This window comes from Ixodes scapularis, unplaced genomic scaffold (genome assembly GCF_016920785.2).
Source record: "Ixodes scapularis isolate PalLabHiFi unplaced genomic scaffold, ASM1692078v2 PGA_scaffold5__190_contigs__length_132052651, whole genome shotgun sequence".
Classification (NCBI taxonomy): Eukaryota; Metazoa; Arthropoda; class Arachnida; order Ixodida; family Ixodidae; genus Ixodes; species Ixodes scapularis.
The window spans coordinates 97,711,367-97,724,909 of record NW_024609880.1 but is presented as its reverse complement, the minus strand read 5'-3'; the positions used below and the strand labels follow the sequence as shown (position 1 = coordinate 97,724,909).

At 47.7% G+C, this 13,543-nt stretch overlaps 1 protein-coding gene across 1 annotated transcript in view; it reads right to left on the bottom strand.

Annotated features, from left to right (window-relative positions):
* LOC8041936 (pericentrin) overlaps nucleotides 1-13,543 on the bottom strand; it is a 221,380-nt gene that overhangs the window by 125,770 nt on the left and 82,067 nt on the right. The window lies entirely within an intron of this gene.

The window sequence follows — 13,543 nt, the reverse complement described above, 5'->3', positions numbered from 1 at the left end:
CAACATTCACGCCGTAGCCTTTCCCGTCTGGCACAAGTGACGTCACGAATGCGCCCAATATCCCAAGACGCATCGCGCTCTCCGATGGCCGATTTTTGAGCGCGCGCCCAATCGGGCCCATTAGGGTGAAAAATATAGCCATCCGTTCAAAATATAAACGCGTGATTATGATTTATGAATATCATTGATCATATTGAACCTATTTCTGACCATAATAGGTGTATTTCAAGTTTCGCTTCAGTATCCCTTTAACGCGTGGCATGTAGCACACTCGATAGAAATTCCTAGAATGGAGATACCGGCGCAAACCCGGGCTCGAAAACGCGTGAAAGAGCGTCAAGTCGCTAACAGCCGGACGCAGAGCGGATGACCCCGCAGGACTTTTCCCGCCAAATAGCACCTCAAGTCACGGCGATGTGTCCTGACACTCGCTTAATAATCTCAATGGTCGAAGTTCAATGACCGCCTAACGCAAACATTTCTTTTTACTATAGTCTTGTTTCTTTTCCTCTTCCTTGTCACCTCTTCTCCCCTTTTCTCAAAACCCACGAGTCTCGAGCCTCGCTTTTATTCAGGCTGCAACCAAATGCCGAACGCCGAGCCGAATAACATTTCACGTTAAACAAATAAAAGGAAAAAGCGAAGGCTTCAAATCAGAATCCAATCGTTCGGAGAAGACTGATGTTGCGCGTCAAGATCCTAAACTGCGAGGGTGGACGCTAAGGCTGGGAAGGAGGCTTCCCCCACCCAGCTGTCAAACGTGAACGCTCAGGCAGGCGTTCCAAAATAGAGGCGGGCCCGGCATCCAGCAGCCTAGAAGACAACGCCTGGACATGACGTCATCGTTAATGGAGCCCCCGCGACCCGCCCCAGGTGGCACACACACACGCCGAGACGCGCGGGCGGTGACCACTGGTGGTGACGTTTGAGGGAGGTCTTGTCCCGGTGTTGCTCCGTATACGCGGACCTGAGAGAGAGTCGCGACGACACCGACGACGACAACCATCGACGACGACGGACGGCTGGCTAGTTTCGCCAATGGGTCCTGTTCGTTCGAGCCAAAGGACGAGGAATGCTCGCACGCGACGTTTTCAAGGACTCAAAAAAGCGCAAATGCTGTCAGCAAAAAACAAACGCGCCATTAAAAAACCTGCGTTGAGGTTGATAGCATTGCGTGGGTGATATTAATTATGAAGCGCTGGAAGCATTCGCCGAATCAAACAGTCGCTGGCCGGAGGTGCGCCGGTTATTCGCTCTTTCTATAGGTGAGTTGATTTCTAAACTTTAGGCGGCGGGTTTTGGAGTATATTTGCGAGATGAAATCTACGCGCAATCTTCGAGAAAATGTCACCCAGAGCTAAAGGGTTCCGTGTTTTGGGGGGGTTTATTATTCTTCGAATTCCGAAATGTTTTTTCCGGAGTTAATTTTTTTTTCTTCTCACCGATTTGGTGTTTCTTCTGTTTCAATTTTTGGTGTCGGGCGAAATTCGGCGTTTATCGGGGCTTATGTTGAACAAATTTAGGATTCGGGCGTGGGATTCTCCAACCTCGGGGGAAGATGCGCGCGACTCGCGAATATTATGAAAGCCTACACTTGCGCTTTAAATGTGACACTGATCTTTAGAAACTTTGAAACCAGAGCTGAGTCAAAGTTTGTTGCCCCTTCGATCTACAGTTGCACGGAAACTACCTTGACCGCCCTATTTCTCAAAATATAGACCCACATTTTTTTTTAAAATCTTTTTCGGCACAGCTTTTTTTAAAAATTAGAGGGTCAGCCGGTACAGATTTATCAGGCCCCGCACAGAACAAAGAAGGAGAGGACTGTAATAGTACTGAGCGTAATTTCTGAGCCTACCGCGCTGACCCAGGCGCTGCCCCATGGATGGATGGATGAATCCGACTGAGCCCTTTGGATCGGGCGGTAGCTTACGCCACCTAGTCATTTTGTTCTACCATTTAAGTTTAGAATATGAAGCTCGACGCGCGCGCGCTCTGGTGAGAGGCGGTGAAAGTCGACGCGAGCGGCGCAAGTGCCACAATATACTCTGTAACCACGGCACGGAGGCGTGTGACAGACATATGATAATCGAGAGATCTCAACAGGAGTACAAGACCCCAGTTTTGTCTTACCACAGTGTCCGCCATCCTACTGTTTTGCGAAGTTTTCTAGCGACTTTTAGCTCCTGACATCGCCGACATCGTCTGGAAAGTCAGACGATGTCGGCGATCATGCAACAGGGCAACGTATCAACCGGCCAGCGCGGTTGACGAGAAATCTTCGGGAACAACCAAACAGCGTCAAAGCGCGACATCATGGCATTCGTCAACTTCCCGTACGCGTTCTTTCATCGGCTCCAGATGAGGCCAGACCTACCTACACCGTGGGCCAGACTAAAGAGCCATAAAAAGAAACCATGTTAAATAAAAGACCAAACAAAAAAGTAGTAACACTTTTTTTTTTTTTGTTGAACTTGTTGGTTACGGTGAATTGCACTCAGTAATATACGTTTCTTTATTGTGAGTTTCAACTCGCAAGGCACGGACCTTGTCCGATGTGCGTATGATGGCAAAAAGGTGACAAAACGCAAGATGCCTTTCCCTTTTGCTTTAATTTATTTTACTATACTATTATTTTATTTTTATTATTATTATTATTATTTTTTATTTTTTTTTTTTTGGGGGGGGGGGGGGGAGGTGTAGGTTTGTTAGGGAGCTGCGAGCCGCACTTAGGGCCACCGAAGAGCCACACGAGGTTCGCGAGCCGCGGTTTGGCCATCCCTGGGCTACACCAATCAAGTTTAGCAGTGTATGTGTTCGTGGCTGTATGTGCTCAAGCTTTCCACTTCGGTCGGAGACGCTGATATATATATATATTTGTACCATTTTCCTTTCCTCCTACTTGTCTCTAAATATTAAGGTCGACCAATATTTTTTTTTTATTTGTTGAAGCTCACTCGGCGCAGGTGCGGCACAATTCTTAGCAAAAAAATGACATTTTGGCGCAAGATGTAGCAGACTTTCGTTCATGGCACAATTTGGCGCAAAATGACGCAGCACTTTCATGGATTGTCTGGCAATTTGTATAAGCGACTAATAAAGCTTGCGTAACAGCCCACAACAAGCGAGTTTCCGACAGCGGTGCAACGAACCTTACGTCACGCCGCAACGGTAAAGCACAAACACATTCCTGACACTTCCGTCCTAAAAAAAAAAAAAAAAAGGATGCGGCTTGGAGCATTGTGGAACAAATGCGAAAACACTGAACACGCACACAAAATAGAGGGGTATATAATTCACGAGGTGATCACGCGACATTTCCACAATTGTAGCGCACCAACCCGCGTGCCCCTGATGCAAGGCGGTGGCGCTGGTTCTGGAAGTGGACGGATATGCACAGACGTTTTGTTATTCGTAATACCACGTTCCTGCGCATGTATTCGCAACTCCAACGCTCTATAGGTGGCACGGCGGTCGTTCCAAGATGGCGGAAGAGACGGGGATAGATTCTCCGAGATTTCACGTGCGCCTGCTCGCTCACGCTGGTCAGTGCGCTAAAAATGATTGAATTGTCTACAAATGATAAGCGGTTAGGCCAGAATCATACTACAGTGTACGAAGATGTTAATGCGCGGTAGGAAAACGAGCATGCTGATATTTAAAAGTTGCAGAAACCTCGACTTGGGAAGCTTTGTGGTAGGTGAGCGCGTTTTACGCACCGGCCACATCACTGTTTGTGGCAAAATATTTTTGAGGGTGATGAAGATATCGTGTTGGCGCTTTTCCTGGCCATTACAGCCCTAAAAACTGAGCCGCGCACGGTGACCATCAAGCTACGGAATGGCAGCGTTCACAGTACTATGCTGTCCTCAAGTCACAGGCTCGCAACTCGCTGCTCTACCGTCTTGGTTTTAGTATAATGCAACACGTGATCAAACTGTTCTATGGTTATTGATAGTAAGTTTGTTACCGCAGGCTACTGTGCGGCGTAGCATTTCAACCGGTAGCTCGCGCTGCGCCTTTGAGCACAATTTTCAGCGCGCGCCAGGAGCGTTGCCGTGCTCGCAGTAGCCAAAAGTAGCCTGCGGTAACGCCATGCTAAAACTACCCATTAATATAATCTGCGTGTTTAGGGGTTTTATTTGTTGCGCTATGAAAAATAAATGTTGTAATATACTGTACATTTTTTGTACCGTGTTATTTGTAACGTTGCGATCCCCTCGCCAAAACTGCCCATTCTAAGCTCTCGTCACGAACGGCTGGCTAACACAGACGCGCTTACAATGCTTCGAATATTTATTTATTTGCTTTGTAATTGCCTGAACGCAAGTACGCGTAATCTGTCTTTTGAAAGTGCTTGAAATAAATGGTCATGTTCCTTGTAATGGACTTAAAACGCGAACCAATTCCCGATCTGTATTCCTCGACGTTGCGCGTTCAGGTTTCTCCTACTTAGGGGAAATAATAGACTTTTCGTAGACTGTACGCTAGAGCTCCACATTACTAGCGGGAGCGTTTGCCGTCACGCTGAGCACAGATTGAGCTGCCAGCCATGCACAAGACCAGAAATCCACAGCGTGTGCGATATACGAAAAATTCCTTGTGAAATTGTACATCCCGGTCCTTCGTGCAACACTGTTGCAAGGCGGAGCACAAGAATTCATATTTTAACGCGCTCACTTTTTTCTTTAAAACGGCTTCACGCATTGAAGCCGACAGTCCCTGCCACCGTTTCCGCGCCACCGAAGCCGCTGCCGTCCCCGTTTGTATACTGCGCATACAAACAACTGAGCTATCCCGACCGAAAAGTGCGGAGCCTCAATTCGCGAACTGAAAAGACGCATCAGAGCGAAGCAACGGGCACAGTTCGACGGATCCGTTCGCTCAAGAATTCGAACCAATAGACCAACCACGAGGACGCCCCCATTAGGGAAGCGAAAACGTCCGACGCCAATGCCGTAGGTTTTCTGCGTAGATATACTCTTCTATCAAACGTCAATTCCCTTGTTTCCGCAACTGACATCAGGGTCGCACCGACGACAGACCGCTGACACAGTGTCCTGCCAGCAGCCGCTCTCTTAACGGACAAAAAACAAAAAACAAAAAAAACAATGGAAATTAAAAGTAAAAACGAAAGGAAGACACGCTCGACAAGAACAGGTAGGCACTCTTCCCAAGGGCGTATGAGCATTTCCTGGAAGGCACTGTATAAGGTCCTTGAAAGGGCAGTAAGAGCGCTCGCCGGACCCTCAAACGCTTCCCTCTCATCACCTGACCCACTCCCTGCGCGCAGCCATAGGCGGGAGCGTGATCACGTGGCAAAAGAGCAAAAGAGAGAAGCGTAACATCAGTCCAAGGACTACGTGTGAACGGGGTATAGCATTCCTCCGCTAGAAGATTCGACGAAAACGCCGAATTGCGCCAGTTGGCCGCAAGAAGGAGGACTGGAGGGGAGGGGACGACGCTTAAATATAATTTACACACGCAACAACAGCGGCGCTGAAAATGAGGGGGTGATTAACGACACTAAGTGCAGAGCCCGTTCGACAGTTAAGAGGAAGGAAAAAAGAACACAGCTGAGCTAGGTTACCACACCCAAGTTGCGGAAAGGTCCTCCTCGCAGCAGACGCCACTTAGCCACACATGTAAAGGCGCGTTCACACTCTTGCAACCGAGTACGACCGAGAAAGACTTCTTGGGACCGGATGCACTGAGCGGAGCTGGTCCTAAGAGATCGCAAGAGGCTTAAAAACCGGTTTGGTCTCTCTCGGTCGCACTCGGTTGCAAGAGTGTGAACGGGCCTTAACACTAAGGGAACTCGGGCTAACGCAACGGCGACACCCACGATCTCCTCCACTCTTGAGATATGAATAGACGTGTTAACTATGCGCCAGATTACAGCCGCCATTGCTGAACTTTTTTTTGTCTTACCGACATACATAGCCACTGAAACGGGCATTGACAATCCTCCACAAAGGCCAATGATGGGGAGAAGGACGCAGTATATTAATCTAAAATGGCAATAACCTGGGCCCGTTTGCTCGAAGCGCTAACCGCGGCTAAAGGTAGCCGCAGTACCTAGGAGAGGGGTTTTGAAATCACGTGACTGGCTCGGTAGGGATGCGGGGAAACGTGGCGGTGCCCCGGTGAGTGAGCGCCGCTCGCTTTAAAACTAATATGTCGTTGTAGCTGCAATATCGGGCACGTTAGTCAGCAACGAATGGTGCAGGAGGCTTTCGCTTTGCCTTACCTCACTTAAATCGCAAAGCATGAGCAATTGAAGACCTCGCCGCATTTTTTAGATAGTCTTTCGATTCTGGTCATTCCTAAGCTTAAATGAACGCGATAATTGTCGGCATGGCAACGTCTTTGGAAAGTTGATTGCCTTGACTCAATCGGCCGGGTATTGATAGCACACAAAAGCAGACAGCGTCCCAATAGACCTATTGCTATATTACCCAAGCATCAAGGAGAATGCCGGGATTGGTGTTCCACGCGCCGCACGTGCTGGCCTCAGCAATAGTAACTTTTCTAAAGCAAATACCTAAAACAAATGGCATCTGGCACGCGCGTTCGTCAACGCTTTATTTTGGTTATTTACTTCAAACCTTTTATACGGGGAAGGCGTGCGCGTGTGGCGCGTGGAACACCAATCCCTGCATTCTCCTTGATGTTTGGGTAATATAGCAAATGGTTTCTAGAGATTTTTCTAAATTTCTCAAGCACCAAGGTGCATGCTACGAGTGTAGGTACACGCGTTGCACGTGCTGGCGTCTGCAGTAGTAATTGTTCTAAAAAGTCTAAAACAAATTTTGCCTTAAACGCGCGTTCGTCAAAGCCTTATCATGATTATTTACTTCGAATATTTTATAAGAGGAAGAAGGCCAGCGCGCGCGGACCGTAGAATTACACTTCCAGCGTTCTCCTCGATGCTTGGGTAATTTAGAAAAAGGTCTATTGGGGAGCTGTCTGCTTTTGTGTGCTATCAATACTCGGCCGATTGAGTCAAGGCAAACCAACTTTCAAAAAACGTTGCCACGCCGACAATTATCGCGTTCATTTAGGCTTAGGAAGGGCTAGAATTGAAAGAGTATCTAAAAAAAGCGGCCAGGTCATTGTTCATGCTTTGCGGTTTAAGTGAGGTAAGGCAAAGCGAAAGCCTCCAGCACGATTTGTTGCTGACTAACGCGCCCGATATTGCAGCTACAACGACATATTAGTTCCAAAGCGAGCGGCGCTCACTCAACGGGGCACCGCCATGTTTCCCTGCATCCCCACCGAGCAAATTCACGTGATTTCAAAATCCCTCTCCTAGGTATACTGCGGCTAACCATAGCCGCGGTTAGCGCTTCGAGCAAACGGGCCCAGACCTGTGAAGTGAAGTAAACGGAATAAGAGGAAACAAGAGGGGCTACGTTCGACAAATGTTTCGTTTCTCCTAAAAAGAAACGGAAATGACAAAAGTGACGATATCGCGTCTGGTTGGTTAGAGGCTCAAGTGACGAAAGTTCTCTCTTTCGTCATTTGAGCCTCTAGCCAATCGGACGCAATATATAGTCACTTCCATCACTTCCGTTTCTTTTTAGGAGAAACGAAACATTTGTCGAACATAGCCCCCAAGAACTGAAGGTCGGTTAATTATGGGGGCGCACATGCAGAGCCGCTTAAAAGCCTCTATATAACTTTCCAGTGTGTAAATGTTGCACTCGCAACTGTGTGTCTCACCTTAGTATACAAAATATTCTCGAAACGAGTTTTGTAACGCGCTATATGTCGTGTACATTTCGGCGAAAGTTGTTTCCTGTCTTTGTCTGGTTTCCTTACTTGCAACCTAATGAGAAAGCTAATTAAGGAAAAGAAAAGCGAAACTGGCTCGCACCACTGAAAGTCCGAGAAAAAAGCTAGGATGATGTATTCGTTTCAAAAATCTGTCGTAAGTCTGGAAACAATTGACTGCATGCACGCACGACTCAGTTAGTGCGAACACGACATCGGGCAACACCACCTAGACAGAAGGCCTCCACACGCGTCATCATAGTCAGATCGATCGAGGCGAGAGATTGGGCACGAGTGCTGCGTCAGTGTTCGGCTGCGGTTCGTGGCCAATCACCGCGTCGAAGGTCGGGCTCGGGTCCAATAGCCGACCGAGCGCGATCCGACCGTGATGACGTTTCATAGAAGAAGAGGAAACCATGCGGAGGCCTTCTGTCTAGGTGGTGTTGCATCGGGTCCCTGCATTTGACTAGGATTGGGTATTGACTTGTGCCCATTTTCACTCTTTGCCTAATGTCCCGGTTGAGAACTTTCCACGGCAGCTGTAGGTTTTATTGCACTCTTAAGATTGTAAGAGGGAGAGAGAAAAAAAGTCGCCGATCAATTGTTTGTGCTATGCATGTGTTCTGTACTTATGTGACGCGACACAGTTACTGCAAACACAATATCGGCCTTTTATTTTTTTTTATCTTCTGGTTAGTCGTGCAAAATATAGCGACAAATCGAATAAAGACGATTTGTAGCAGATGGCGCCGTCGTAACCGACCTTTAATTTTAGTTTCCACTTATTACGTTCACTTCACTTCATCATGATCACAGGAGGGAAGGTTATAGCCATTTTAGATTCTACAGTGTCCTCCCCAACATCGGGCTTTGTGGAAGCTCGTCAACGCCCGCTTCACTGGTCCGGCATCTGTAATCTGTCCAAAGCGTCTATATCAGTGTTGATGAGATCATTAGTAAAACCAGTGATCGATTGCTCGCGTTCTGTATCTTTGTCACCGTTCATTTACGTACGACGACAATGAACGCGGTTCCAACTGGCAAGTTGCACGTGACATACACTGCACCCGTAAATGGTTTGCGAATGTTCAAGATATCAAGTTCAGATACTATACAACGAGAGATTTCGAAAGCGCTTTTCTTGCTCGAGTGTTCGTGCAAACAACACATTCTGCAGACCAAGTACGCTTTCGCACTTATAGAATTTATGGCGAAGCACGTAACTTGCAAGGCCGAGTATATAAAAGCTACAAACGCATTAAAAAACTCGAGACTCCCGGTTTTGTTGCTTATTACATTGCGGAGTGCGAAAGTCGCACGCCGGCCTTGCCCTTGAAACTAAGCCTTTTGCGTAAGCAAGTCAACCGGACGGAATACGAGTTGTCACATCCGCGCAGAGGTACAACAGTTGCAGGGAGGCACTAGATAAGTTCGCAGAGCATGGGTCAACTCGCTGCCATCTTGCGTCGGAAGTTGGCGGGCGTCTAATGTCGCAAGATTGTCCGTCATATGATGTGTTTACTAAGTTCCGTCCGCCGCGGGTATACTACCGCGGTATGCCGGTCGTGCTGGTCGTCAAAGTTTACAGTCCGTGTTTCCTCAATTTGCGCTGCAACATCGAGCACTTTAAACATCACCGACACAAAATCACAAAATCATGAAAAAACATTAGAAGCGCAAATTTTTGATAGAGTGTGTATATGCTACAGGTCGTTCACAGAACACCGGACAAATTTTTCCTGCTAAAGCAATGCATCGAGCAGAGAAAAATATTGGCGCCGCTGTCACTGACCCTTTGAAGGAAGTGCGCAGCCTTTCAGATAATAGTTGCCAATTGTAAACCTGCTTCTTTATAATTAACGGTCATATCATAAACCTGCTGGACATAATCGAAAACCACTAAATCGGTGACCTTAAAGGCATCTAAAGAGTAGAAATTGCCTCTTTTGGCATTCTGGAATAATTCCCCATTTGGACGCGCCATTTTCACAAAATCGGGGGGTGATTTTCGGCACTTATTTTGATTAATGCATTCGGCACAGGTCGGCGTTTATATTTTGGAGGAATATAACTTGTTGAAATGTATTTCGGTACCTGTGAAAAAGGAGCTTCGCTGAATAGAAACAAACACGAAATTAAAGAATTTGGAACTAAATACGCCCACAATTTCATTCGCTATCCCGCACAAGCTCGGAATCATAAAGAATAATACATATTAAAACTTGTACCACTCTTCTTCTTGTCGCACTCACGAGCGTGTTCGTTAATTTTCGTCGCTCAACTGACCGCAATGCTTTCTGTTACATAACATAAACTTCGAAAACGTTCTCTTGAGCTGACACTCAAGACCGGAAGAGCCACTTTGCCGGGCAAGCGACACCTCTTCTAGACTGTATTGCATGTGCTCACGCAAACACGTTCTCCAAGGTCTTAGAGGCGTCACCGCCACGCAAGAAAACGCAGGAGACAAATATGTACAAATGAAAGTCCCGCGAAAGCTTCAGTGAGGGTCAGGCTCAGAGTGCGCGCTTTAAATCATCTCGCTCTGGAAGAGCGCTTTTCCACTTCGCACACACTGCGCTGCGGCGAAGCGAGCTTCGCAGGATTGTAATATCTAGGTACCTCGCGGATGTCGCTTCTCCGCACAGCACGCGTGCGCGGTGAGAAGAATCTCAACGAAGCTAACTATACTTCGTTTCAGCTTCCGTCCGAGCGCAGCCAAAGGCTGAGGGACGGTTCGCAACTTCGAGAAGAGCATTCCTACGCACCACAAAGTAGTCCGCAAAAGTTTTTTTTCTTTTTTTTTTAAATAACTGTTTTGTGCGTAAACAGTGCACACTATTCCAGATATCTACTGCTGATAATTATTTGCAACTAAAGGAATTAAATATCTGAAGTTTATGGTTTTATTAATATATGTAAAGGCATGTGGTTTCGTGAAAGCACGTACATCCGCTGGCAACACGGCTGCAGCGCTCAGTTTTTCTGTGTGATTTCGTTCCCGTAATGGCCGAATGATGTGCTTCGCTGCTTTCCTCACCGAGTCGCTTCAAAACGTCCTTTGCAAGGGCACGTTTGGGCTTCAGGCGCGAGAGGTCGGGATGAATGTCTGCTTTCAAATTCGGCAGGAGACTCCGGCCGCATCGTACCGCGAATGCGTTGTAAACAAGCAAAGCGTCCGGGCCACTTCAATTCACTCATACGCGGCGAAATCAGGGCACCCCTTTACCTGCCGATCACATTGAACGCCGAGAAGCGGGTGGAAAGGACTGCGCCTCGAGCCCTGGTATATCCAGACAATACAAGGAAACACCAACGGCCGGGTCATCGGGCACCTTGCAATGTGTGCTTACATCTCGAAACAATGCCGAAATGCCCAACAGGTGGAAAGCTCGGACACAGACGCCAGCGGCCAGCCTTCGTACTGACATCCCCTGTGACTAAATTTCAGAACGCGAAAGGGCATTTTTTTTAAACCTGTAGCAGACGATACCACCCGTAGCAGACGAACTACTCGGCGAACGCGGGCGGCGCGGACGACCAGCGGCGCAGCGGAGTGATACAAAGGGGCAGGCGAGATCGCATGACCTATTGCCGGCGTCTGATTGGCTCCGGCCACACGTAGCTTTGGCTGCGCTCGGACGGAAGCTGAAACGAAGTATAGCCGCCTAAATCCGCTACCACGAACCGTGAGGAATATTGCGAAACTTTTCAGCCCCTATGCTGATCGACACAAATGCCGAATCAAAATGCAGGTTATTCCTATCGATAATCGGAAGTTTTAAAAATTCCCGCGAACCTACTGTAGCAATGCAATTTGTAGCAGGCAGGGTCTAAGGATCTCAGCTATTCGCTTCAGAAATGAGAAGGTGAAATTGACTTTTGGGCGAAAAGTTGGAGGAAGTTCCTCACATATCTCGTTGAAATGCAGTAGGGCGAAGCATTTTCGCGCAGCAATGCCATCAGTGTAAATGCCTTATGATAGCCCTGAGCGCTTAGCAGTTCTCTATAATGGACCCATTTAATTGGCAAACACCAACGCGCCTTGTTCCTTTTTTCGCTGGGAGGTCTAGTTTTTACTGACATTAGGTACTCTCTAAATATAGAAAATCCCCCCCCCCCCCCCCCCCCAATCAAAGTGTTCGACTAGTACGCACGCATTCAACTGGTGTACACCTCAGCAAACCGTGCATTGCGCAAAAAAGAAAAAAAAAAAAAAGGTTTTAAATTTATGGGACGGATAGATAAAAATAAAGCGAGGTCGACTGGAACGCGACACGGACCGGAGAAAAAGCAGGAGGTTCCATTGCGTAAGCCTGGAAATTCCCGCGATGCCTCAAGTGCCGTTCCGGCCCTGACTCATCCGGTGCCGCATCGACTCCCCAAGAGGCGAGAACGAAAAGCGGAAATCCCTGCTGGCACGCGCTACGCACATCCACCTGTAGGTTCACACAACATTCTTCATTCGTTCACTCTTTGGACTTAACGTCTGTACCGATAAAAAACAAAAGAACGAAAAACTCGAAGGAAAAAAAAAAAAGGGACATTCACAGCTGCGGTGATTCCCCTGTGCAAGAATTAAGATATAGGAATAGAACAAAACGAAGCGAGGAAGGGCGCTATGCCGGCTCTTTTTCTCAAAACCTCTCTCTTTTGCGGTGCCGCACATGCCACCACAGCCTATAGTGACTCGGCATCTTTACCTTGGATGATTGGGGGGGGGGGGGGGGGGGGGGGGGGGGTTAGCGCTAAACGCATTAGGCGTGGGCGAACGGGGACATGTTTGTAAACAGCGGGCACAGAAGTATTTACTCTTTGCGGTTATTAAAGGGCAACTCCGCTCAATTCCGAAAAATTTAGGCTTCCATGTGATTCACATTCACAAAGCACTACTCAACCACTCTACGCCTTCGGATTCGCGAAATGTGGAATAATATTTGTGTAATCCTAATTTAAACATCAGCAGATACCGAAACCGAAACTTCGGTTGCGTCAGGCAACATTGGTCTCGGGTCGTCATGGTCACGTCACGTCGAACCACGTGGTCTTGTGACGTTCGGGAGGGAGCGAGAAACAGGACACGCGACGCGTAAGGTCCTTTTTTTTCTTTTTTGGGACGCGGGCAGGTCGCTTTGCGTGGCGTGGACGGTGATGGCCCGGGGGAAAGGGGGAAGGGGAAAAGACGGAGGAGGAAAAGGAGAGCGGAGAAACAGACCGATAAGCGCGCAGGGCAGCGCAAACTATCGCATCCGTGTTACGGTGATCACGTGAACGCCCGGTCAGCCAACACCGGGAGGAGAAACTCATGACGTCATCGTTCAATTTCGCTCTGAAAAGTAAAAACAAACAAAACGTGAGAATGACGTATGCATGCCTCTGACGTAGTGGTTCAACGTTGGCCACTCCAACTCCGTGGCATTGACTGCGCTGATGATTGCGCCTCGCGCCGCACGCTAGAGTTGGCAGATTTCGGCGACTTGGCTCGCTTGAAGGTTAGCTGGTCAGTTTATTAAATATATAAACGGAATTAGATCGTAAACGCCGATAACTGCCTAGACATGTCGCGAACTTTTGTCGTGAGTGAGGTTCGACGTCGATCCTTCAAACTCCTGGCAAAAATTCACTTAAATTCGTTTTCTTGGACAGTGTTGCCCGATTTTTACGGAAATATTTTAAGATTGCAGAAAAAGATATTGTTTCAATTCAGTGTTTTAACTTCCGAACAATGATTACACGTATGTACACAACATAAAAGCAATCGTATAAA